Source organism: Rhea pennata, chromosome 17 (assembly GCF_028389875.1).
Source record: "Rhea pennata isolate bPtePen1 chromosome 17, bPtePen1.pri, whole genome shotgun sequence".
NCBI classification, from domain to species: domain Eukaryota; kingdom Metazoa; phylum Chordata; class Aves; order Rheiformes; family Rheidae; genus Rhea; species Rhea pennata.
In genome coordinates, this window is record NC_084679.1 from 1029645 (window position 1) to 1056679 (window position 27035).

A 27035-nucleotide genomic window follows, 5' to 3' on the forward strand; every position below is an offset into this window, starting at 1 on the left:
CTACTCCGCTTCAGATGAAATCTGAGGGAGGATAGTTACACCAGTGTGATGTTTTGGTACCTCTCCCCTCAGGCTTTGCTATGTGTCAGAGCCTTGCAAATTCCTCCGAGTGGCATACCTGAATTTCTGAGCTGTGTGAACTAACAAGTTCCTGAAAAATAAGTGTAAGCAGTAGGAAAAATGTATCACAAATATGTATTACTCATCATGCTATTGCTTTATGCTGCTCTGTGATATACTAATAGAGACCATGTGGTTTAAAAAATATATATATTAAAAGCATTTCTCCCTTCAGTGCTATATGTGCCCTACTGAAAAGTAGGGGGGAGGCAGGCATTTTTCTAGCCAGTTACCTGTTGTGCAGACTACGGCTTCCAGCTTTGCCAGGCTGCATGGTCTTTTTAAACTTTCAATAATCCCTTTTTACGACCTTCACTGGTGGCAAGAAAACTGACTGAAATAGCCAGAGTAAAGTAGTATTTAACAAATATTTCCTTGTCTATTACTGAGATGGGGGTTTATGTACCAACCTGCATGATATTGTTGTCTGTCTGGCACTGATGAGGTAAGATCCCGTTTAGTGGCATCACTCAGAACTTGTCATATTATGGTATGTCACAACATGTCAGCATCTGACAGGCTGGATACCTGCTATTAACTTACAGACTAGTAGCAAATACAAAATATCGGTGATGAATAAAGGCAGAGCCAAAAGCAGAGTGAATGCCCTTTCTGGGGTGGTCAGGGTATTGCTACTGCAAGCCCGGCTTTGCAGAGTAGCCCAAAGCTTTAACAAACGCAGCTTTCACATTAAAAAAAAAATAGGAGGAGGATAGGATTTTGGAAAATGCATGAGTGACCCAGGAGTATGTGTCCCACTGAAATACGTGTGTATGCTAGTATTTGCTTTTCAGGATGCTTCACCATGTAAAAAGTACCTGCATAATGTAAGAGACCACAGCCTCCAAGTAAAGTTCATAATTCTGGAACGCAGAATCCACCAATGTTCTTATGAAAATGTCAGCTATCATTACTTGAACTTACTGAACTAACAAAGTCTTTTTTCTGAAGATACAAGCCAAAAGCTAAGAAGTAGCCCCTAACATGCCATAGCCCAATATAAGCCTCCTAGGCAAAGCTCAAAATCTATGATGTATACTGGTGAGAAAGCAGGCGAGGTCAAGGGCTCGTAGGGCCTTTGTGCAGTGAGACTACTCAGGTGGCGACACGGAGGATAAGGGAAACCTCCAGAATGGATCCAGACAATCCAGTTTGGGAAAAAATTCCCTCCTGACACCAAAGCATCAGTTTAATGCGGATAGAGCATTCAGGCACCAGTGTTTTCAGTGTTACTGAAGGAAACAGCACCTGCAGTCAACATCCCTTCTGTGGCTGATATCTGACGCTTCAGAGAAAGGTGGAAAAACAAAGCAACCCTGGGAGCCAAGCTATGCATCAAGCAGTGGGGAATTCCTTCCTGCTCCTACATCTGGCCTGTGGAAATCCCTGAAGCATGAGTTTAATTAATTGGCTGCCTGTAAGCACGGTACAGCAAACAGTAGATCAAGTCTCCTTTTGCCCCTGTTGGTGATATAATTCAAGCCTCAGATCACGGGTTTAATTACAGGATCACCCCGTCTTGTCATACAATTCCTCCCATGAATTTAGCAAGCTCTGTCGTGAAACGCTGCATTTCTTGCCTCCACGGCCTCACCTGGAAGGACTGGCCGAGTTGCGCTAGACTGAACAAGGGAGAGTCTTGCTGCAGCAGATGATGTGACGGGAAGGAAAACAGCCCAAACCTGAAGCCTGGCATGCAGGTGGCCCTGGTGTGCCCCCCGCTGCAGCAGCTGCTAGGCGCGCTCGCCAGCACCGCGCTAGCTGCTCCGCGTCGAGTGCGCTCGAGCGAAGTGACGGGTGGTGCCGCCTGGGCCGTTCGTGGTCCTGGCAGCCCGAAGCGCCGCGGTATCATCCAGCACCCCTCTCGGTGAGGGGTGGCGGGGTTCGCGGGACTCTGGTCCTCTCTCCTTCCGGGCTGGTGCCTGGAGGATCCACGTTGCGGTGAGGCTGCAGCTCTCCTGTTCCTCCTCCCTTTTCCCCAGGATGCAGGACTCCTTTGGGACACGCTTGCTCGTTCTTGCCGGCCGCCCCAGGAGCCACGGTCGCCCTTGCTCTGCTCCTTCCCTTTTTGGGGGGTGGAGGGATGCTTCCAGCTTTGTCACGGGGGAGAGGGGTGATGCACATCCTCCCCCCCCCTCTCGTGCTGCTGCTGAGGATGGATCTGGGTGGGAAGCCCTTCCCCAGCTCTGGGAGCGAGGGAGCAGCGCAGCAGGGCCGGGCAGAGCAGAGGCGAGCCAAACCCCAGCTCTGCCGACAGCCGGGGCAGAGCGCGCGCGCTCCTGCTGAAATACGTTGGTGCTGCTTTTTGCTGCGATGGTCGGAGTCGCCGCAGTGCCGGGACACCCGTGTCCTCCAAGAGTGCTCGCTCCCGGCAGTAACCCTCCTTCCCCTCCCCGCCCTGGGAAGGCACCTGGCTGCTGGGCAATGCGCAGCGGCTGCTCCCAGCCGCCCGACTGAAACAGGGACACCAAAAACGCCCCGAAAGGACCGAGCCAAAGTGCCTGTACTCCCTGTGCCACTAAGTGAGTAAAACTTTTGTCTTCCATAAGTAACAAGTATAAAACAAGCTGACTTTTATTTATTTTATTATTAAGCTGATGAGGTTATTTAGTCTATTTTATGCCCCATTAAATTCTGTGCTTAAAATTTTGCAGAGAACTGGAACTTTGCAAAACGGGCATGCTCTGCGCTTATCAGCGACGCCGGTGCAGGTGTTTGTCTTGGATCGCCCGAGCTGCACAGCCACTATTTACTCCCTGGGTACGCTTTCCTTTCCGAGGCTGATGTGGCTGAGAGAGATGAATGCTCTGTCTGTTATTGTTACCTCTTCTCACTTTTTTTTTCCATGCTCTCATCACTAGTTTGAGTGCTTCTTATTTTCCTTCCCTCTGAAAGAAGCCATAAAATTCCCCAGACCGTGTGTGGTATGGTGTGCACTTACAAATTACCATTGAAAAATGAATTGCCTTGACAAAATCTAATGTTTTGTGACACAGCACAAATATGCATTTCATTCTTGAAGAGAAGGAAAAGGAGCTCATTGGAAATATTAAATTAAGCAGTGTAACAGCTGAGAATAATTTGGTTTTCTGCTCTGTTGCTTGTGATTTGGTATGGAGTTTGAGGTGGCAGGCCAGTTCCTGTTTAGAGTATGAAGCACACAGATGCCTCAGATTTTATTCCTTGCTGTGGAGCAACTTGTTTTCTCTGGTGTTGCAGGCTGGGTTCAGTTCAAAACTATGTTTTTTGGGTAAGATCCCAGAGGCAGGGAGCTGAGATGAAGAACACTGTGGCCAGTGTGGGGAAATGTTTACTATCATGCTGAAGTGGGTCACAGGAGACCAACGTGCAGTCTGAATTTGTTGCTAGTTCTCTGGTGGTTTAGAATAAAAATCCATCCCCATTAAGAACACAGCAGAAAAGGACTGGGTTTGGGAATTCCTGCTAACAGCTCTGAATCCCTGCTGCAGAGAGGCGTAAATAAAACCTTTACTCTCTTCGATCATCCAGCCCTTTAATTACCACCTGCAGGGTCTGCCACAGCGAGCCATCCCCAAACGAAGGGCCTGGGCGGCGTCTCGCAGAGCGGCTCAGACACGAAACTTTCCGGGACGTCACTTACCGTTTTCGCGGGGCGGGTTTGTCTCAGGAGCCCGCAGCCCGTCTCACCCAGCGTCGGGGCTGCGGTCAGCCGGGTGCCGCCTTGGCGAGCTCGGCCCGAGCCGCCCGGCCGGCAGCGTTCCTCCTCCGCGGCCTCTGCGCTTCGCCGTGCCGGTCCCTGGCTCGCGCGGCGTGTGCGTCAGCTGTCCCACGAGCCCGCCGAGAGCCCGCTCCCGCGGCGAGCAGCCTCCTCTCCGCGCGCGGCGGCGGCGTGACCCGCGGCCCCGCGGAGCCCCGGCGAGCCGCGCGCCGCGCCGCGGCACCCTCTCCTCGCCGCCCTTCGGACCGGAGCGCTGCCCCGAGCGGCCCTCGGCAGCGGAGGAGTCCGCGGGAGCGAGGCCGGGTTTGCACGTCCGTGGCGGGAGCCGGTCGCCAGCGCGGTGCGTGTCGACGGCGTAAGCGCGTCGGGAAGGCGCCGGCAGCCCGGCGGCTCGAGGTGGAGCTCACGCGGGGCGGTTCGACAGCGGCCGTGCCCCGCTGCAGCCCGGCGAGCCCGCCCGCGCTCCCCGCCGCCGACGGAGCGGCGCGAGAACAGGACCAGGCACGCAGCAACCCTCGCAAATCTTCCCTTCGGAGGAGGCGAAGCTAAAAATGCACATTCATGGAGTCACTTGCGACAAAACTATTCACTCCATTTGCTACTACATTTGTCATTACTAGCGGTTTATTTAATTATTGGTAGTTAGTTATTTGTGCTAAAGTAGTGTCCAGAAGGTCCAGCAGGGACCAGAACTCCCTAGTGCTAAGCACCACGAAAACACTTGGGAGGAGAGAGTTCCTGGCACGAACAGGTTGTGAGATCATGACCACGGCATAGCAAGCGGTGTTAAGTCATATTAATATGTGAGAGAAAAGCCAAAGAATAGAGCGCTAAAGTTGCACAACCTAGCAATACACAAACTTCAAGTCCAATTTCTTTCTTTTTTCCCTTTTTTCTGTTAGTAATTTATGCTGTAGAACTGCTTGTTCTTCCATTTTCCTAAATTTTGCAATTGGAGCAAAAGTCAGCTATGGAAATCAATGCGATTTCAGCCACCAAAGTTTGTAAATACGTATCTGTCCTGTCTGACGGAGGTGCTTATAGCACAACCATTTCCATGACTGGAAATGGTTCCATGATTCTAGTTATTTGCTCTTTGTTATCCATTTTTCCCTGAAGCTGGTCAGAATTTTTCAGATAAGGAAGTATATAATTTCAGTGGAATTAGAATATTTTCCAGGAAAGATGCCAGTTAGAAAAACACTTTCTAAGAATTTCTGAAATACGGTTTCTGATTTTAGTCACTTCCAGCCATTTCATTTCAGTGTTCCTTGGTTTGTCCGAGGGCACTATTGGCAAATACCGAGGAGCAAAACATTTCAGTGCTTTCCCGACCGCTGCCACTGCCTCTCCTAAAAGCCGTGAAACCTGGGACAGCAGCAAACGTTGTACTGATGCAGGAACCCGTGCGAGTTCCCACCGGTGAACTAGGGTTACACGGAGCCGCAATCAGGGCGCAGAACAAGCCGTTCTCAGCTGTCCGTAGACACCTTTCGTTCCCGAGCCTCCTGCAATGCCTGTCAGCTCATCGCGTCCCAGGGACGCCCTTGGCATTGCCTCATCAGAAGATACTCAGTGCTTGCTGGACTGGGAGGGACACCTTTGAGGCTGAACTTCTGAACATAATGTAAAAGTCAAAATGAAAAATTTCAGAGTTTCTTATTCTATGAAGAATTCTCAGATTTCTGTGCAGTTTCCCACCGGCGGAGTGGGGGTGGGGATTCTACTTTTCAGATAACTTTGTTATACTCCCTTGTGTCCTTTGAGTGAGATATTTGGAGAACTAACTTTCAGAAACCTCCTACCAGACGAGCGAGCCTTGTAAAGGTCTCCTTGTTTGCAGACCGCCTGTGTCCACGATATTCATCCACCACCCTTCCATGTCCCCCTTGCTCAGTTTGATGCCATGGCTTACATGCCCATAAGGGAATTCTGTGCAAACTCGGGGAAGGGCAAGGGAGGGTGTCAGAGATAAGGGTGCAAAAGAGATCATGAAATAGAGGTAGTAAACTTACAATAGATCACAGTAGTAAAACTTGGCTTTATAGCTCATAATTTATGATGTTTTAATCATGTTGATAAGGGAGTATTTGTGTTTGTAAATACTGAAATGTGTTGCCGGAGCAGTTTCTGTGGTGCCAGAGAACTTGGAGCTGTGATGTGTGTTAGTTATGAACCCGCTCCCATCAGATCTGGGAACGAGCCAGCTGGGTGAGACTGCTGGGAATGGAGGAGTCCCGCAGTGGGCGAGCAGCCGCAAGGGACGCTCGGAAAGCTGGACCTACCTGCTAGCAATAAGCAGCCTGTGTCAGATGTGACCACACCTGGGGAGCCAAGATGTGGTCCCCCACGTTTTGTCTGTGGCTCTCCAGCTGAACTCAACCTGGTGTGCAAAGCTTGCCTTCTCTCCACCTCCTCTCTGGATCCCAAAGCATCCCCCAGTCACTCATACTGGTGAGCAACAGGGCAAGGAACCATGGATCACAACAACTCTAATCACTGAGGAGATGTTATTTAATGATGGAAATTATTGCAGGAGAACACCAAATACGTAGTGTAGAAATCCTGGGAATTAATGCTGGGTCCCCAACATGGGAGATGTAGAGCCCCTCTGTGGGTGTCGCAAATCTTGGTCTCTAAATTTAAATGTTGGAAGTGGACATCTGCTAAGGTAATAAGCAGGCAAGGAAGCTGACTGAACACAAACAGAGTCACACACTCAGCTTGGTTTAAAGCAGACCGTCACACCTTTTTCATTTGCTTCTGATCCCAGTTACTTTTTGCATCTAGGGCTGCTCGGGATAGTAAATGATGCTCCGTACAGGAGCACTGAAGCCCCTGACTACACCTGTGTACAGCTACCCAGGGGCAACCCCAGCAAGTACTCAGCAGGCAACTGTCAGGGAGGAAGATAAAGGGGAAGTAAGGCAAGGTGCTCTGGGAGCCCTTTAGAGCCTGGTGCTCTCGAGCTGCTTGCACCTCTGCCCTGAGGAAAGTGGAGGTTTGTAACTAAGCATTAGCAGAATGAGGATGACTGGTCTGCAAACGTGAAGCATGAGTAGCTTTTCTCTGGTCTTTGCTACACAGCTTTGCTATCAAAACTGGAAAAATATGGAGCTAGTAGGAAGGGCCCTGCCCAAATGTTAGCATGAGTAGGGACCCCAGTGCAAGCTCTTCACGCTGTGGAGCATCCAGTAGATATGGGCACCTTTGAAGAGCAGAAATAAGAAGGGCAGCTCTTCAGCTGAGAGGCTTTTGCCTGCAGAGAGCACGGCCCTGGACTCCTGCACCACAGCTGAGCTGCGACAACGTACAGAGGGCTCATCCCGCCAGGCAGCCAGTGATGGTTCGGGGGGAGAGAGGAGAATGAGCCTCCGTTGGTGGGTCATGCTCATCCTCACGTCTGGCTGCACACATCAGATGCCGGTGCTTCTTCTCATGCTGGAAAACCTGTGCCATGGGAGCAGGTCTCTTCTACCGTGGTGAGATGGCAGCTGGCAACTCAGCAGCTCTGCTGAGGGGACCAGCCTGGTCTAGAGGCCGAGTATGATCCGCTAGCTTCGCTCCTCTCCAGCAGAAGCCAAGCATAACCTGATGCTAAAGCCAAAGAATCTTTGGCACAAGGATGTGAGTAGAAAACCCACAGGAGTGTCAAAGCCATGGACCGTCTCCAAAGTGAGAGCAGTGTTTGACGGGGGAGAATATGCTTTGGAAAATTTACTTGATCCTTGTTTGGAAGCAGCACTGAGAGGCACACTGAACCCTTTGCAGACACACATGCTGCCTTGAGGATATCTGTATAAAGAAAAGCACTGGAAACATGTTGTCATCCGCCTCCTCCCTCTCATTCCTGGCAATCTAGTAAATATCCAAAGAGCTACTTAGATTAGAGCCTAGGAAAACAGCCACCCCAGCTTTGGCACCGACAGCAGAGGAACCTCAAGTGCTCGGTCCTGCTTTGGAAGTCAGGTGGGCATAATGAGACCTGATCTTCTGCCTTGTCACCAAGGAGCACAGCAGCATCACACGTCCCTCTTGTTTGCTGGAGAATGACTGGGCAATGAAAGGGTGCCACAGGCAAGCTCAGGTCTTATCTGCATCATTCAACACTTGCCAAGAGTGCTGGTTTCTTCTTTCTCATAGCCAACACTGAAAGCCAAGGACTAGACATGGCAGAGCTCGTGTTGTTTTAGCATCCCTCTTTCTTAAAAAAAAAAAAATAATTAAAAAAAAAGAGAAAATCTGGACAACTTCCCAGATTGTACATCTGTCTGTATAATTTACACCACAAGGATAAGGAAGTGAGGAGGGCTGTAAACTCTTTCCATCTGTGCAATGTGTGATGATTTTTCCATTCCTTACTTGCCTCCCTCACCAAAAAATCCTGGGCTTGCTCAGGGTTTGCCAGCCAGTAGGCAGCACCGAGGTGCCAGAGGCGTCTGTGTACCACGGGTGGTCTGTCTGGAAGACCCCTCTGCTTCCCTCACCTCTTTCTCTTGCAGGGGAGTGTTTTAGTGGCTCCTTCCTCGCCCTGTCCATTGGGAGCTCTCAGCCACCTGCAAGGAACTGTAGTCAGTTGAAAATTTTACTTCAAAACCACTTCAACTAAAAAAAGGCAGAGGCAGCCTTGTCCGCCCGCCCCACCGCGCTGCGGCCGCCTCGCCGCGCGGCGGCCTGGGGCTCGCCCGGGCAGCGCCGCCTCTCCCCGTCCGGCCTCCGCAAAGCCTCCGAGGGGCAGGGTGGGCAGCGATCTGCGTGTGAACCGGAGAACGGCGGAGCTCCCTCCTCCTGGTGCTGCTGGCTGGTACTGTCGGGCATATAAAAACGAGTGGCAGCATGCGTTAGCCTTAGGCTTGCGTTGGTGGCTCCCGTCTCCAAAGGCCCTGGGACCCTCCGTAGGATCCTCGTGCATCTCACCGTAGCTCTTTCCCTGTCTGCTCTGAAACGGGCCTCTCCCAAGCCCTTCGGCGCGTTGCAGGCAAGGCGAGGGGCTCGGAGCGCTGCTGTATTCACGCTGAGCTGGAGCTCCTTCTTTGTCTCCTAAATAGGTCATTATTAGAAAGACTTCTTGGTTCACTGAGGATGGGAAAGTATTTAGTACGCGGTTAATTGACATGATTTCTGAGTCTGGGTTTTCAGACTGATTGGCATTGTAAAGTTTTTGTTCTTTTATCAATGGGATTTCCTTGGGGAAAAGCCTGTGCTACTTGCGGTGGAAGTGTGGCTTGTTAGCAAGAACCGGGGCCCCGCCTGAGACAGTCGCTCAGTGGCTGGATTTAGCTCTGATATCAGCTCACTCCAAGAGGCAGGATTTGCTAAACTCAGACTGCTCTTTCGAGCTAACCAGCTTGTTATAAATTTGAAGACACCAATATAGGCTGAGTGGGTGGGGAGAGGGGACCTCGTGTACTGAATAACTGGAGGGCTTTTGCAGCTTTCTCAGATACAGAGATGAATGAAGGAGAGGGATGTTGTCACCTTCCAGCGCCCACTCGCTCCCTGGAACACCAACAGAAGTTGAATTTCTTTCAAACTCCCTGTGAATCATTATGAGTTGCAGAGACCGTTTCTGAAGGTTGCTCTCAAGCTGTCAGAGGCTCTGCTAAAGCGCGGCAGCTTCTCCAGCAGCTCAGCCCTGCAGCCCGCTCAGCGTTTGCCCTCCAGCCCTTGCGGGTCCCAGCGGAGGCGGCGACGGGCACCACCAGCAGCGAGCCTCGGTGGGGCAGCGGAGGCACGGGGGCCGTGCCGCGTCCCCTCCGCACTCGGGCTCCCTGCCCCGCGCCCGGCTGCTCGGGCAGCCCCCGGGCCTGCCTGGGCAAGCGGCGTGTGCGGGCCGGAGGGACGCGGAGGCTCCCCACGACCGACAGCGGAGGGAGGGCGGCTCGGGCTGCGTGCTCTGGAGGTGGGAGTGTTGTGGAGGACGGGGGCTGGCCGGGCGCCTTTGGGGTGGGCAGGGTCCCGCGTCGTGTACCCCCACCCCATCCCGGGACAGATGAGCTGCGCTTGCCTTCTGACTGACAAAACAGCTGCAAAAATAAACCACAAAGATGTCTTCTTAGCGTTCTTCTGGGCAGTTTTGTGTCTGCACTGGGGACCTCTTCCAGTAGGAGTAAAATGAAGGCTCTGTTCATGGTTCCAGGAAAAGGCTGGTGCTTCCACCCGCAAGAGGCCTTCGTGTGTGTGCTTCTCAAGCTTCCCTGGCATTGGTTTGTTATAGCTTTATAGTCCTATGTAGGAAGCAGACAAACAATATGTGTCATTCCAGGTGCTTTTAAGCCAGCTCTAATTAACCCTTTCATTGCTGATGTTCCACAGTATTCCTGTTTGCGGGGCAAACATTGCTTTAAATTGGATGGACTACAGAAGATGCACAGAGTGCCTCTCTTGGACTTGTTTACCAGAGCATTCTGGTAACTGGAGCAGCAAAGAGGCGGTTAATAAATACTAATAAACTTTCTAGGCTAGGCACTCAGGCAAGGCACTTCCTCCGTCTTGACATTAAATTCCTATTGGTGTGACTCATTAGCTATTTATTTATTTAAAGCCACTGAGCTATTTGCAATATTTTTAAAAAGCAAACACAGTGTGTGGGCAGGGGAGCTGTTCTGCCTAAATGTTTGTCTCAGTGACATTGATGATAACTTATCAGAATAAATAAAGAATCTTCCAATCATCTTTTTAAAATGTAAAGATTGTTTAGTGTGTTTTGCAGGAAAAAGTCACAATGTTTCCTTCTCAAAAACTTTTCACCAGTCTGCGTGTTAGGTCCAGGTTATATTCCTATGTGGGTAGCTGCCTGAATATTCTCCACAGTCCCAATTAAAAATGGAATACGTCATCTCTTCCCTGTTCTCTTAAACTCTTGCTTGACTCCACTGGATTCCTCCTTCAGCAGCTCTTTCAGTGGGGCTAGATTCTGAAACAGACACCATAAATTATAGTTTGTACAGAACCTGATTCGTGACAAATAATTAGAGAACTTGCGTGTTCCTAGCTAGAGAACAAATTTCTGGCTAATTATAATTTGGAAATTATCTTTCATTTTCTTGCCATCAGCAATCTCAGAGATCACATTCCAACCTGCGAGGTCTAGGGGGGTGCGCAAAGGCTCAGAGCAAACATGGAAACCTGAAAAATCAAACATTTTGTGTCCCCTTATGTTTTTAAGTTATCTCATTTTTATATAATCTACACTGGTACAAATCCAATAAATTGTTTTGCCTATTTCCAGGGAAAATGTGGATTTTGTGCCATTTTGAAGTTTCAAATTTCATCTCAGTAAAATAGGTGTCTCTTAAAAACATGGAACATGGTGAATTTATTCATATGACAAAACCCAGAAGCAGTTTTGTTCATTAAATGTTTATTTGAAATATCAGATCCCAGACTTCTGCTTAGACAATACGCTCTCCTGCCCAGGAAGCCAGCAGCGTAATCGTGATTCTGGTCAGCAGACCTGCTGAAGGAGGCACGTGTGACCGCGCAGGTGGGACGCCCTGCGGCACTGTTTGGCTGGGTGTGAAACTACTGCTGTATCCACTCCTTACGGGCTCTTCATCCAGAGATAAGAACAGCTCCAAAAATGGCTGGCTGGGTTTTGGTGGCACGGATATAAATTCAGAGTATAGTAAGTCATTTTGTACCTGAATCAGGAGAATTTGGAAAATAATGTACTTTGGGTTCTTGTTGTTTGGCTTATTTTCCACTCAAGTTTTCAATATTTTCAGGATTCCCTCTACAGCCACACTCTTCCATCTTATTTATCTTTATCAAAGAACGAAGAAAAGGAAGTGGAGATCTTTGCGTCACCAGGTCACCTGAGGAGACGTGTCCTAAATCATCTCTTGGTGAGTGTCACGGGGGGGCTGCCGAGCGCCGCTGGGAGGACGCTGGCAGCTCGGGGCTGCCCGGGGGTTCCACGGGGCCTGGGCGCGTGGGTGCCAGTCCAGCAGCAGGGAGAGGCACCCAGCTGGGGGGGGACTGCTGCCGTGCGGGGACTGGAGGGATGGTCGGCGTGGTGCGAGAGCTGAGAGCGAGCTCTCCTACGAGACCCAGGATGCAGTCTGCATTGTGGAGTTTGCACGAATTAAAGCTTAAACCTCGGGCTTGCAGTAGTTTAAGGTGTAAGGGTTAAAACCTCCAGGTGACCACTTTCTAAAATACCTTGGTTATTTCTCAGACAGTTCTGGGGGATGTTGAGCTCAGACAGTTCTGGGGGACTCTGACTCCCAGCGCGGTTGAAGCCGGAGGGTCTGCTTAGTGTTTGCGAGTGGCTGAGCCCCTCCCCTGCACATGCTGCACATTTGGAGACTCTGCAAAGCAAGCGCTGCGAACATGGACAGTAAGAGGGAAAAGGAGGCAAGCAAGTGTTAGAGAAACATGCCGCAGCCATCACCCCTCCCAGGTCCCCAGCACTTTGGATATCCCGCTCTGTCCTAATGCAGGCGGCCACAGCATGCCCCGTGTGGTGCTGCTCCGCAAAGCTTTTTTTTTTTTTCTTCCTCCCCCCCCCCCCATTTTTCTCATTTTTAAATCTCACACCCTTCCCTCAGCCACTGCTGAACATGACCTGAGGGAAACTAGTGTGCAGCACGCGGTGAACTGAAGCAGCAGGCTGTGAGTGTGTGTGGCTGCCGGTGGCGAAGGCGGGGGTGTGGGGCAACGCGCAGGATGGCCTGCGGGTGGGCAGCCCGCAGCTGACTCCCCAGGGAAACGGGAAGCGACTGTCTTTTCCTGCCCTCTTTTCTCTTTCCACTACCCCCATAATTGTCTGCAATGGCAAAAAAGCCATCCTACTACAGAGTGTGGTACAGAGTCAACTGTTTTTATATTCAAACTCAGATTAAAAAAAAATGTGGATATAATATCTTGCAGAATGCCTCTCTTTGTAAATCTCCTGCCTGATGCACCAGTCAAATCATGTTATATTATGCTCTGAAACATAACATGATGTGACTGATGCAACATATGACTGATGGTGTATCAGCCAGGAAATGTAAAAGGACCCAATTTTCTAAAGAGCATTGTTACAGAAACAAACAAGATGCCCTTTTAACTTGTATTGATTGATTGCTAAAGAATAAGCTCTTCTCATACTTTTGCAAGTACTATAATTAGTTGGTAGAATTACCTGGAGGGGGAAGAGCCAAACAGGCATTTCTTCCTCCTGCTGGAGAGGAGGAGGAGGAGGAGGAAGAACCGAGAGAACAGGCTGGGAAGTGGGACAGTCCCTTTGGCTTCGTGTTCACCCACTTTCTTCGTGGTGCACTCCACTCTGAGCGCTGGAGAAGATTCATGCCTAGAAGTGCCCGATGCCTATTACGGGTAAACTTGCACTGACCTTCACTGGTTTTCAGGTCGTCCAAACATAAACTGACAGAAAAGCAGTTTTCCCGTGGGCTTCCTTCACCCATTATGGCCACGCTTGCTAAGACATATATTTCACTTTGACACTCAGTAATGCACTGGCTCCTGAGAACAGCAAATTGCAATCTTGTCCGGGGTCCGATCTCTACCAAACAGGAGACCTGGGATTGTCTTCGCTCATATTTCTGTAGCTCTTTACATAACAGTTGTTCTTGTTCCTCCTTTTTCTTTTCTTTTTTTTTCTTTTTTTTTCTTTTTTTTTTTTTTTTTTTTGATTAGCAGCTAAAAATCACAGATATGTCTGGCAGGACAATGCCTTTGACAGCAAAGGGAATATTAGGGTCAAGCTTTATTAAGAAAGAAGCTATTGAAATGACATACTCAAACATATTGCTATTAGGGACTTGAAGAGTATTTGCCTCATTAATGTAAAAGGTAGCTAGCAATCTTCTTGATCAACAGTGGCAATTTATTTTAAAGTGTCCATTTTCTGGATGTCAGAGGAAGACTTTTATTTATAATCTTATTTTCAATTTCAACAAAGAACACTTCACTCATGCTCTGTGCAGATCTTTTTTGTAGACAATAACCGATTATAAAAACTGTATTCTCCCCCCCACACGCACACGTCCCCCTTGTAGTAGTGTTGACATATGGAAATGAATCAAAATGTAATAGGCATAATTACAAGCATTGTATGCAGGCTACAATTAGTGTCTCTTCAAAGCAGACTTGTAATCAAAAGACACCAATAGAACAGTGGAAGAAATGAGAGGACAATTCCCAGAATTAGGACAGCGTTAGAAAGAAGTTTTCTACCCGGAGTGAATGGACTTGCGTAGTTGGTTTACATTTTAATTTTCTGAAGAGTGGAGAAAACCTTGTCATCAGAGAAACGAGCCAGAGCAAAAGCAGGGCTCTCTGCCCGGGCCCGGTAGCGCACGGCGGGTCGGGGGGGGCCGTGGAGGTGAGCCCCCGGGGCGCCCGGGCTGCCCGCCCCGGGCTGGACCCCGCGCCTCCGCGACTCTCCCCGAACGCTAACGGGGCTCTGCGGGGCACGAGCGACCCACCGCAGCCCCGCGCCGCAAGAGCGGAGAGGACGCGGCCTCGCTGCAGCCCTTGCTGCCAGCGCGCCTACAGCAAGCAAACAGCGTGCCATGCCTGGGTCCCCCTGCTCGATGCAATTAGCGCTGCTTGAAATGTCGCATTCAAACTTTTTTCATTGAAAAATGCAGATTCTTTGTAAGAGAGGCATGTAAAAATTTAATATCACAGGATTGTTTGCTGGGGAAAATGCTAAAAAGTGAAAAAACCTTTCAGCTTGACATTTCCAATGGACTGTTTAAATTTTCAAATAATTGAAATTCATTTGAATTATTTTCAAAATTCATTTAACTAAAGCCAAAAAAATCTGAAAATATTATTAAAAATGAAATAGCAACTTTCTGAATAAATTCTTACATTTCTCATGGAATTAGTGGTTTACAACTTTGCAATTTGCCAATGGTTAAAAATTATTTGTATTTTATTTTTGGTGTGTTTTTTGAACTGGAGAATGTATTATTCACACAGCTCTAAACATAAGAGACAATTTCAATGTATGCAAAATCCCATTATTTTGTATTCCTTCAAATTCTAGTTAAAGTGGCTCATCTAAGCATAGTTGGTTAACAGTTTTGCAATTCAATTTTTACCTGTCAGAAATTAAACAAATTGAAATTATTTTTGCGGGAACATTTCTATGTTAATAAGTTTTTGCTTTGAAATAACCTGTTTTAATAAGGTTAAAGCATTATCTTTTGGCCTTACTGGAATGGACTGCTGGATTTTCATTTTCAAAATCATTTTGTTTTCTAATACTTTTTATAAATCAAAGTCAGAACGAAATATTTTTGCCATTATTCAGTTTAATGTTTTTACTGACTGACCCAAACCACATTTCTTTTCCCAAGAAATTGTTGAGGAGGAATTGTTTTGATTAGGAACACAAGAAAATTTTGGATATTGAAGTTTCCTTTGAAATGGAAATACTGAATTTTTCTCAGCTCTGTTTGTAACCCACAGACTGCAGACGTGCCACCAGTTCTTTACAGGCACAGTGCTTTTAATATCCATCACTTCACACTGAACCAGGAAGCGAGAGGGGGCTGGTAGCACAACCTAGAGCCCCTTGCTGCAGAAATGTAGCTTTGAGCCCTGTCTAGCGGTTCCGCGCTGGGACGGGCATCCTTGAATGAGGATTCGCCTCTGTGCTCCCTCAGCACGAGATCGTTCCCGACAGTAACGGAGAGGACCGGGATGCTCCCACGCCAGTGTCCATTTCCCAGCACGCTGGGGCTCTCCTCCGTGCCTCCTTCCTCACCCGAGACGGCTCTCTGCTGTCCCTCCACTGCGTGGGCAAAGCCCTCGCTGCCGCTGCAGGTGCCCGGCCCAGGACGCCTGTTCCCCCCTGCTGCCCTGGCTGCGGCACCTGGCTCCCCCCGCCCGCGTGCCACACACCCGGCTTGGCAGCGCGGCGGCTTGGCCCCGCTCTCGGGGCCTGCTCCAGCCTCGGAAACGTGCAGATGAACGACAGATTTTCACGCACAGCTGCTTGGGGCTCTGTTTGTTGCTGTGTGAGACTTTGGTGGGGTTGTGGTATGGTTTTGCATTCCCTTTTTTTTTTCATCTTGTCCTCCTCAGAGCAAAGAGACTCGAGCCGGGGTCAGATGCGAACATCTCTTGCTGTCGCTCCTAGACGTGAGCCACAGCCCGCTCTCCTTCCTCTCCTGCTGCCCCTCCGCTGCCCTGGCAGCCGGGCTGTGACACCAGGCAGGCAGTAACGCCAGCTGGGAGGGATTTCCGAGGGGATTCAGAGCACCAGGCCATCATCACGGGGCAGCTGCAAGTGCATTTGTCATTACTGTTCTGGACTGCGCTTGGATCTTGGGAGCCTAATGCAGAAACACCTCTCTTGCCCTAACTTTGAAAACTTGCACAAGAGATTTTGGCCTGTCACGACACCACCTGGGAGGAGAGAAGGGCTATGGGACACTGGCGCTTCCTGCTACCTTCCCGAGCCCCGGACATTGCGCACGGAGCAGCCCTCGGCTCCCAGCTGGCCTGCGCGCCGGCCTGGGGGACGCGGGACGAGAGCGGCGCTGCCCCTCCCCGCGCCTCCGGCCCTGCCCAGGCGCGGCCCGCGGCGCCCGGCGTGGGGGCAGGACGGCGGGCAGATGGACAGACGGACGGACGAACCGACGCCCACACCACCCCAGCCGCCTCCGTAACACCCGAAAACAACCCACCGCCCGCCAAAACCCCAACCAATCCCAGGAGGCCACATTGCCGGCGCGCCAAAACCCCAACCAATCCCAGGAGGCCACATTGCCGGCGCGCCAAAACCCCGACCAATCCCAGGAGGCCACATTAGCGCGAAGCTTCCACCACTCAGAGTAGCGCGAGGCCGCTGCGCCTGCGCTGTTTAAAACGGGGCGGGGCGGGCGGCACGTGACAGGCGGCGCGCGGCGGCGAGGCGCTGGCGGCGGGGCCCGGGGCCGGGGCCGAGCCGAGCCGAGCCGAGCCGAGGCTTCTCGACGCCCGCGGCCGTCGTTCGGCCTTCGCGGGCTGGCGGTGAGTTGAAGCGCGGCTCCCCGCGCCGAGCCGGCCGGCCGCGGCCGCGGGCGCTGGCGGGGGGGCAGGCGGCTGGGCGGGCCGAGGCGCCACCGCCTGTGGGGCGGGAAAGCGAAGGCGGCGGAGAGCGGCCGGGCTGGGGCCGAGCCGGGGCCGAGCCGGGGCCGAGCCGGGGGAGCGGGGCGGTTCTCAGAGGGTTTAATTGGTTGAGGTGTCCCTGTTCATCAGTACCCGAATCGATAATTAAAAGCTTATGTTAATTGGCAGTAAATGAATTGAAATTCGTCTAGCCAAGACTGCTAGCTCTCGACACCCCGCCCTTGGGCTGCAGGGGCGGTGCTGTGTAATGGAGGCGCTTGCTCTGTCCGTGCTGCAGCTCCCTCTGGAGAAGGGGCAGTCCGCACCAAGCGGCTCCTTCAGAGGCTGCTCTGCTGAAATCAGTGCAGCGATGCTGATGTCAGTTGGGGAAGAATTGGTCCTTTCACCAGAGGGTCTGTGTAGGAGGACTTATATTTGTTTGCAGAAGCCAGATGGTTAAAGATGAGTGACATGATTGCAAGAGCAGGAGCCATGAAGGGGAGAGGGGAAGAGGGAGAGAAAGTCACTGGGGAAGTGAGAGGCAAGGCTCCTGCAGGGTGGCACCACTCATTCCGCTGCTGGAGAACAGCAGGAGCAGGATACCGGTGTGTGGACAGAGCAAGCAAGCAGGGATGGCAGTGCTGGCGTGTGCCAACAGTTTGGCACTTGTGCCTGTTGTGAATTTATTCCAGAGTGGTCTGGGGCATCTGTCCTTTATTTAGACTTTTTTTCTCCCTAACTTTGGATATATAGGAACAAATGAGAATCCAAAATGGGAAAGACACTAATGCTGGAAAAGTTGTGAGGGCAGAAGTGGAAGGCGTGACCTTGTGGTTGTGAAGTTGATGACCTTAAGCAGCTCTCCATTAACTAATGGAAAAGTTGATGCTGATTTTGGTTATACTGGCATAAATCTGAAGTAACCCCATTGAGTCTGGGATATGCCAGAATTATGCTGGCATAATTGTGGGCAGAATCTGGACCAGTGTCTTTGACTGCTCCTAAAGGAGTGGAGCTAACAGAATTTTGTGCTACTAAGTTTTGGAACAGAAACTGTAGATATCAGTAGTAAAACTGAGTTTAAAACAGTAGCTGATTATCTGCAAAACAATGTCCAGGAAAAATTCTGCTACTCACTTAGATTCTGCTAAATATAAACTACTTTTGCTAAATATAAACTACAACCTCTGCAAAAGTACACTAAGTACTGAACTAGCAAAACATACAAAATTCCACTCTGGTGGCAGTGAGATTTGTGCTTAGATAATAAGAATAGGGGAGGGAGAAATGTGTCCTTCCAGGCAGTCTTGGTGTGCTGTCATACTACCAAAGTTTCCTTGTCTCACCTGTAAAAGCCCCTTTTGTGTAGCCGTAATACTTCAGTGATCACAACTCTCTGCATGGAGAAAACTGCTTTTTAATTCTTACCTGTAGGTGCAAGATCGGTCAGTAAAGCATGGAGGAAGTTAATCACTAGCTATTCAAATCCACCTATTCAACTTGCAGTTAAATCCTTAGATCTCCTTTTCCTTCTATACTCTCCATTGATCAGAATGGGGATGCAGATTTTTAAAGTGCCCAAAAGTATCTGTAGTGTTTTTCATTCCAAGTATTCAATATAGGGTGGAGGTAACACTGTGTTGATGAGAAATTTTCTTCTGAAATATTAAGTGTTTTTTTTTGGGGGGGGGGAATCTTTGAAAGAGCTGAAGAGGAAGCATGAATCTGATTTTTGGAATTACATTTTAATCCCTCTTAAAGTGTTTTTAAATACTGGAAGGAGTACAGTCTGCTATCAAACCATCAAAACTGGGCACAACCTTCTCTTTAAATGTATATAAAAAATATCCCATGGCTTACTGTTTCCTTCCCTTATCTGTGTCTTGTTCTGAGGCTGACTTCGTTTTCAGAGTGCAGTAGTTTCCTTTTACAGCCCTCAAGAATAGAAATGTTCTTTCGCTATTCCTGTCACGTGCTGTGAAGGTTGCGTGGCCCTGCTCTTATCAGCAGAAGGCACATGGAGCATTGTGGGATACCCTGTCTAGGTGTTCGCTTTTTTTTAAAGTGTTGTCTCCTGGAATCAGGCGCTGGGCAAGTGACCTCCATGACCTTGAGTTACTGTGGTTCCCCTGCCTTCTTAAAAAGCAGAATCTTAGACTGAAAATGAATAGACCTTTGTAACTCTTGAGGGAAACCTTCTTTGAAATTGTTCTGTAGATTCCAGTAAGACTTTGCATGGGATATTTATGTATCTATTTCTTAAGGAAGCTGAACTGCTTATAACAGGAACAAACTCTAGCAAATGCATATCTTTGTTTTAACTGACTTCTTGATAGTGAAGGTTTCACAGCCTTGTGCAAGGAGACTTGCTGCCTTGTGTGCTAAATCCCTAACTGCTGCACTGGAAAGTTTCATTATTGTTTGGGGCAGGGGCAGTGAAGAGAAACTTCTGGAGCCTGTAAGAGCTGTACTCAGAGCTCTTCTGCTCTCCTGCTGCTCAGCTTCAACCTCGCAGCTGGATGATGAGACAGCATGGCATGGCCAGCCTTTTTCAGGACTCTTGTGGCACCCACTCCTTTACCATGTGAAAATGTAAGAGGCGCTCCTGTCTGATGTGGGAAAGATTAAAAAAAATGCAGCAATTCTGTCCCTCTATTCTCCACCCAGTGCAATGAAAAACAGTTGCATTGGTTTAATTTATTCCCCTCATGTTTGTTCCAGGGAAGTCTGTCACCCTGATGGCTTCATGGATGCCTCTGGCATCTTCCTGCTTCCATTTGCAGTAAGTCACAAGAACAGAAAGGATATAGAAATAACATCTTAGCCTGTGCTCTTGAGCCAGTTATAAGATGTGTATCTCACTAGGACTGAGAAAATAGACTTACAGATGAGTGTTTCCACCCTTGAGTGAATTTGCTGGTAGTTCTAGGCTGGTACTTACTATGGCTGAGCGTGGACCTCTTACTTGGACTCGGCAGGATTAAGACATTGTTGTCTCTGGCCCAGACTGAATGGTTTCATCAAATCCAGAAACTCTACAAAGATCTGTCTCTTTGCATTTCTAGGCCTATCTACTTCAGATCCTGGAGGGTAAACAGGCTGCAGGATGTATCCCAACCCCTGAAGCAGCTCCTGTGTGGGAAGCTCTGGGACTGCTCACAGGTTGCCTATTTTTTCTGTCAGCCACTGAGCAAGCAGCAGCTCAGGTGCTGTGCTACGGCTAGGTTACCTGCTTGTTCCATGAGCTCTGTGGGAGTGTGCTGCGCTGCAGGGCTGGATGGCTTCTGCTGTGGCTGCCAAATGGTGCTTCTTAGGAAAGTGGTGAGTAGGAGGCTGTGGCATTTTGTGGCAATGAGAGCCTGTGGTGCCTTGCTGTGCTGGTTGTGCCCTGCCTGCTGAATTCCTGCATTACCTCCTTAATGACCTGTTATTACTTTGACTTTATGATGCATGGAGCTGTTGTGCAGATGTAGTGTACACTGTGAAATAAGCCTGTGCAGATGTAGTGTACACTGTGAAATAAGCATGTAATAGTACAATTAGTGGCAGTATTATTTCAATGTCCTGTGGAAGTGTATCTGAAGAGTAAAGCTTAGCTCTGAATACAACCACAGGATAAACATGCTTACACTCAAGGGATTGTTTCCTCCCACACCATGATTTCATGCTCCACTACAGAAATAAATATGTATTTGTCAATGACAGCCAATGAGCACCACATAAGAAACACTTTATTGATGGATTAGTGGGCATCTGAATAAAGAAATGTTTCTCCCCCAGCACACCTACACTCCTCTACACTTTCTCTTTTATTGCCTGAAGCAGAGTGTGCATACACGTGTATGCACACCGCAGTATCTCCCATGCCTTGCTTTTCCTGCTTTTTCCCAGTCTGATGTTCAAAGATGCTGAGTATCTACAAGCTGGGGAGGAGTGGGCATTCATCCCCTCTGATGGGCACACCCCCACACACCCACTGTCCATATGCTTTTCTGCACACATACTGTTAGCTGAGCATGCTTAGGAAGCATTTTATGTTTCAGACCATTGTGGGAAAATTTATTGCTGCTTGTGATTTCTTTTTTTTAAACTTTTTTTTTCTCCTGTCAGTGTCTTCAGTGCTGCTAGAAACTAATTTAAAATCAGCTACGAAGTATTGCTGTCTTCCCTTCATTTCCTCCAAAACAAAAAATATAAATGTCCAGTTCCCTTTTATTATCTAGTACAGAAGAAAAATCTTCCAATATTCCATGCCACCTTTGACATTTTATACAGCCCTTTAGGTAAAATACTCCAAGACCCTAAAAATCCTTTGCTGTATTCAGCAGACAGAAAAGCAAAACCTTTACCTTCTTTCTTATTCTTTGATTTTTACATCATGTACTTATCACATGGGCAAAAGGGCAGGAGGAAATCAGATATACTGTACAATCCTCCAAACTGGTTTGTAGTGGACGAATTCCTGTGCAAGGTTTTAAACCTAAGTGAATTCTTAGTACAAGCCTTCTGTCTTCTTTTGGGATCAGAGTTCTCATAGACACCCTATAGCCTACTAAAAGGTCTTCCCTTTCCTTAAAACATACTCACTTTTAAGTGAAAGATAGCATTTCCATCTTGTTTAAAAATTTTGAAGTCTTCTCTGAACTGGTGGGAAATCTTAACATCTCTGAATCTTTTTCATGACACTTCTAGTCTGATTTGCATCAAGGGCTTCATTTTTTGTTTTCTTTGTTCCAAGCTCAAAAGGAATTTTGGACAAAGCAATCTGTCCTGCAGAGTGGTCTGTTAGATATTACAGTGAATCTCTGCAACCTTTGGCTGTAGTTAGTCTGTAGGAGATGGGCAGGAGTCCTGCATAGTACAAGCTGAGGTGAAAGGGGGTTTCCTGTGTGCCTAGCTCCAACAGCAAGAAGGGACTGGGTATCTCAGGAGGTTGCCACCACCCTGGGTTGCAAAGAAACCCTGAGGTCTTATTCCCCTTTCACCTGGTTGATCACTGAGCCTGTAAGCAAGTTATGTGAGGCAGACATTGGGTGTCTGACACTGTAGAGCTTGCTCCCACTGTTGCAAATGGCTGGGTCCCTGTGAGGAGGCAACACTGACAGCTCTGTGATGAGCACAACACCTTCCTCACTGCAAGGATGAGTGCTGCAGTCCTGGAGCATGGCTTCCTGTTGTAGCTATTGTCTTCTTAGAAGTTGAAAGTGTTGTAAACAAGCTGAAGGCAACACAATTCCCTTTTTGCTGCATGACTTCAGTAAAAAAGGAAACAAGTGGGGCATGTGTAACTGCATGGGCTCCAAGGCCAGAAGGAATCATCAGAACCCATCAATCTGTGCCTTTGCATACACAAGTTGTAGAATTTCCCTTGTAAATTGCATTCAATCATATGATTTGGGAAGAAATCTCATCTTAATTCTCTTAAATAGTCTACATTTTGAAGGAAAAGATGTTAAGAAGTGAAATACCAAAATGTGACATTTGGAAAATGTTAAAAAGAACATTGTTGTATTACTGAAATACTTTGTTTCAATTTCCTTTGAAATTAAACTTTATCACAATCACATGTTGCCATGGAAAGTTTGTTCTGATAAAATGGCATTTTTCAAAGATATTGCTTTGGTTTTAATTTTTGATTAACCATAGTAAAATGAAGTCACTGAAGCTAGATGTACATACAATTGTCCATATTCTACATAAACATTTCTAAACAGTGTGGGGTTTTTTGGCTCCCCGACGAAACCCTTGAAGAGTTGGTTACGTTTCTAATAGCTATAGCAGGCCTAGGAGTGTGAAAGAATGCTCTGCTTGGAGTAAAATTTCTTTTCCAGAAAGATGGACAAGAATTTGGGCTTTGGATTATGGCATATATTCAGTCAGCTTCAAAGTATTTTTTTTTTTTTTTGTTAAATGTTCACAATGACACCTTTTAAAAGCTTTGTTTCATGTTACTTGAAGCCAATATAAATATGTGGTTTTTAACTTCTCTATTCTAAATTAGAACAGTCTTAAAACAAGCATAAATAAACACTGTGGTTGTAATTGTTCTGGTTTAGTTAACCACAGCACAAAACAAAATAAATTTGACTCTGTTTATTTACATAGCACTCCTGTGACTTACATTTGGTACACCATTAATATTTAAAATAATCATGCCTTGTAGTCTATTTAACAAAACTATATGCCTTTTACAACTTGTAAAAGCGCTGAGTTAGGAAGGAATAGAAATGTTACCCATATCCTTTGAAAGTGGACTGACAGCTCCGGTTTCTTTCCAAGTGCTTTCTGAGGAAGACTGTTTTTTTTCCAGACCAGATATTGCCAAACTTCGACATTTTAATTTGAGAGCTGACCCTACTTGAACAGACTCCTCATGATGAGTGAACCCCACTGGCACTGGAGTGTTGGGAGCAGTTGATGTAACTTACCAAGTTATCCTTGGAGCGGGAGTTACCTGCGGATCAAATAAACTAACTCATTACTTTATTTTTCTGTAGTGTGCTTATAAATACAGATACAGTTTATCCATGACATAGATGCTGGTATGAAGGCTGGACTGAGAGCCAGGAATGCTTGGCACCAGTAGTAGGAAATTTAAAATGGTGCGTTCTGCATAATCACCATTATGGATAGACTTGACTGACAATTTGCATGATCATTTTAAAATTGTGTGCAAATGCACTTGTAAACTCTTAAAACACAGTTTCAGGTTCTATCTCTAATTAGAAACTGCGCTACAGTGTGAAGGAAAGTCATATTGCTAAATGTGTAACTGTCACTGATTCTTGCTGGCCTCGTTATAATTTCGAAATTGATGATTTTTTCCCTTTCACACCGTCTCCCAAAGTGTTCTTTGGGAACTGCAGGGACAGTTGTGCATCTCTGCCACTCCTGTAGCAGAGCAGCTGCTTGCCTTACGTGGCACTCAGACCCAGGTAAGAACCCCTGCGGAGTAGCTGGAGGTGCTGGGTCTTTGTGGGGCTGTTGCCTTTCCAGGAGCTTTGTGGCCTTGCCTGTGCCTGAGCAATATTGCTCAGCTTCTCTGCAGGTCAAGAACTGTACCCTTGATTTTCTGTCTTGGACTGACTCTCAATTTGACACAACCTGTCAAGGGAGGTTAGGGCACCAGGGACTTCTCGTGGTGATTCCATGCTCCTCCTTGTTTAAGTTGCTCCTGTCTGGTTTTACCAGTCTTGTTCTTGGAATCTGAAAATTTCCTATTGACAGTCAAGACTTAGTGATCACCTAGAATTTCTTCCTCAGTCTCCAGAACTTGAGACAAAGTTCTATTGTTTGCTTTCCTTACGGTTTATGCAGAGTGATCAGAGAATCAGCAAATTGCATTTAAGTTATACTACTGAAAACTAAGGTTTTCTTTTCCTCCTTCAGTTGTGTGACACTCTACCATGGGGTTATTTAGTTAATTGATTATTTTGTAGTTGTTGTTACTTTGCAGCAGGAAGAGAAGCTGAGCTGGCAGGAGAGCAGCTTGTACTCAAATACGGCTTTTTCGCAGTCAGAGAAATAGGGCAGAAAATGACTTTTAAAATAAATCACATTTTGGATTAATATTCCCTTCTGGAAAAAGTTTGTCCCAGCAACTCATTGTGCCATCCAGTTTTAAAGCTATGAAATCATCCTAGGCATTATATTAGATTGAAAAGAGTGTTCTTATTTGTTTATTAATAAACAAATATGTAACCAGAAAGCTTTGTACCAAATGAATGGCTTGTCCCCTGTTGCTTAGTTACTTAGAGGCGATTATCACGATATGCTGGATAAATTTTTAGAATGATCTCTTCACAGAACAGTTTCCCAGACCTGGAACACTTAGTGAGATGGTTTCTGTGCTTCAGTGAGGTGCTTAAGGATAAAATTAATTCTGTTTAGCAGCCAACTGGTTACAAATTGATTCATTCGGTATTTGGGATAGTTTGTGGCCAAGAAGGATGTTTCTCAGTATGTGGTACTACATGGATACATGTGCAGCAACTGAAAGGAAACCTAGTGGAAAAAGGTATCCACAAAAATATCCCTTTATATTCTGGCAATAATAGTTATTTTGCTGTTCAAAAGGCTGCCAAAGCCTCACAGGAATGCTCTGATCAAACTATACTGAGAAACAGCCCCTGCTCAGTTTTGCAGCTTTCTGCTGTCCTTCATTACTTGGGAGATGATATGAAAGTATTCTTCCTGTCATCCCATTTAAACCATGCACTGCATCTAGGTTCATCTTTTATGTTTTTTTTTGTTTTTTTTTTTTGTTTTTATTCCTTGACAACAACAATAATTAATAGGAAATCACGGGGGAAGGAAAAAAAATTATCAAGAGACAGTCATGGAATGTCAGCTATGTATTTTGGGAAGAAGATCCTTCAGGAGGGTGAGGAGGGTGGATGACAATGCGATGGATAATGGGTAGAGAGGATGACCAGGAAACTATCTGCCTTTCCAATTCTATAACAAGCCACAGTTTGGTCAGATGCAAAGGCTGGCCCTTTTGCAGGCCCATCCTTCAGTCCAGTGTTTACTCTTAAAAAGACATGATGCTGTCCCTTTTAACCTGGTAGTGACCTGCTCGCTGTCACTGCTCTGCACAAGTGGGAGACCTGTAGGATTTCACCCTGGGGGGAAAGTCTTGACTGAAGACCTGGAGGGGCTGTGTGTGGAGATGGGTGTTTGGGGTATGGCTGACCCTGAGCTGTGTGAGGCCCCCTCCCAGCAATGCCATAAACTCAGAGAGGTGCACACAGTGGCCTAGGCTCAGACAGGCCCTTTAAAGACAGCCTCTGTGGAAAGCTGGGCTCTGGGCAATGCTACAGCTGCCAAATTACAGCACCATCAGTGATCTGTATCAGCGCCACATACCTTCAACTGTCTTTGGGTGTTACATAAGATTTGTGTCTCTGAATGTTAAGATGACTGCTGCAGATAGACATGCTGTTTGTGATTCACCCTCACTGTAAAATGTTTTTTGATTATGGCTCTTGATTCTCCAGTCTGCTTCACAAATGCTAATGTATCTTTTGAAATACATGTCTTCATTCTTCAGCAAAAACAATCAGATTTTGGACAAATGTATCCTTGTGCTGACTACAGTTTTGCAGCAGGCGCTCCCATCCTGTTACTTGTCTTGGTATCAGAGTTTTGTCATTTTTGAGGAAATAACAAACTTGAAAGTATATGGCTTTGGTGCAGCAATTGCAGCTTAATTGCACGTCTCCTTCTGCCCACACAAATGCTGAAAAGTGACTTGGCAAACTTTAAAGGCAATCCAGGGACTGAAATGGGAAGACTTGACAAGCCAGCATTCATCAGCTCTGACTAACGCGTCTGTAGTCTCAAACCTGCTGCTGTGCCTGCTTTGGCCTGACATCTTGCTGCCCTCAAAGAATTTCTTTTGAGTCTCAATCAGCTCTTGCTAGGTGGCTGCATCTGAAAGGTCTTCTCAGCACTTATGCTGCCAAGTTACCTGCAAACTATTACAAAACCATTCTTCAGGCAATGGAAGTGTTAGCAGTAGCACTAATATTACAGTGGGATGTTTTTGCTGAAGTGTGGTATCAAAGGGGTTTCTTGCTGGTGCTGTTCCAGTGGGAGCCTGTAGCTTGGCTTCTCTGTGAGCCTGTCACCTGTGCTGATGTGACAGAGCAACATGGAAAAAAGCAGATGGACCAGGCTGCAGGAGCAAGGGCTACTGTGGTACCAGTGTGTTGCAATGAGCAACCCACAGCTGCCTGTGAGATCTTGGGGTGAAGCACAATTGCGGAGTAGTATGGATCAGGCCTGCCTCAAATGGAGAGGTTCAGGTCTGTGTGATGGAAAAAGGCTCAATCTGTCTCCACGTGTGAAGGAAACCTGTGCTGTACTGGATCCTGCTGATCTCTGAAAGGACTGCTGGAAAAGGGCTTGGGCAAGGGAAAGAAAAGGAAGGACGGTAGAAGCTGTGCAATAGAAAATTGGCCTGTCCTTGGTGTTACTGATGATGAGAGAAATACTCTGGTCATGCACTGGACTCTGAGGTTTTATATCACCAGGGAAATGTTTGTCAGGGCTGCTGCTTATCCCGGCATCCTGCACAGTACTGAAGGGCTCTTGTGCTTTCTGCTACTGCTTTGATTACAAGAGCAGGTCCTGCAGGGATTTAGCTTATGCTGTA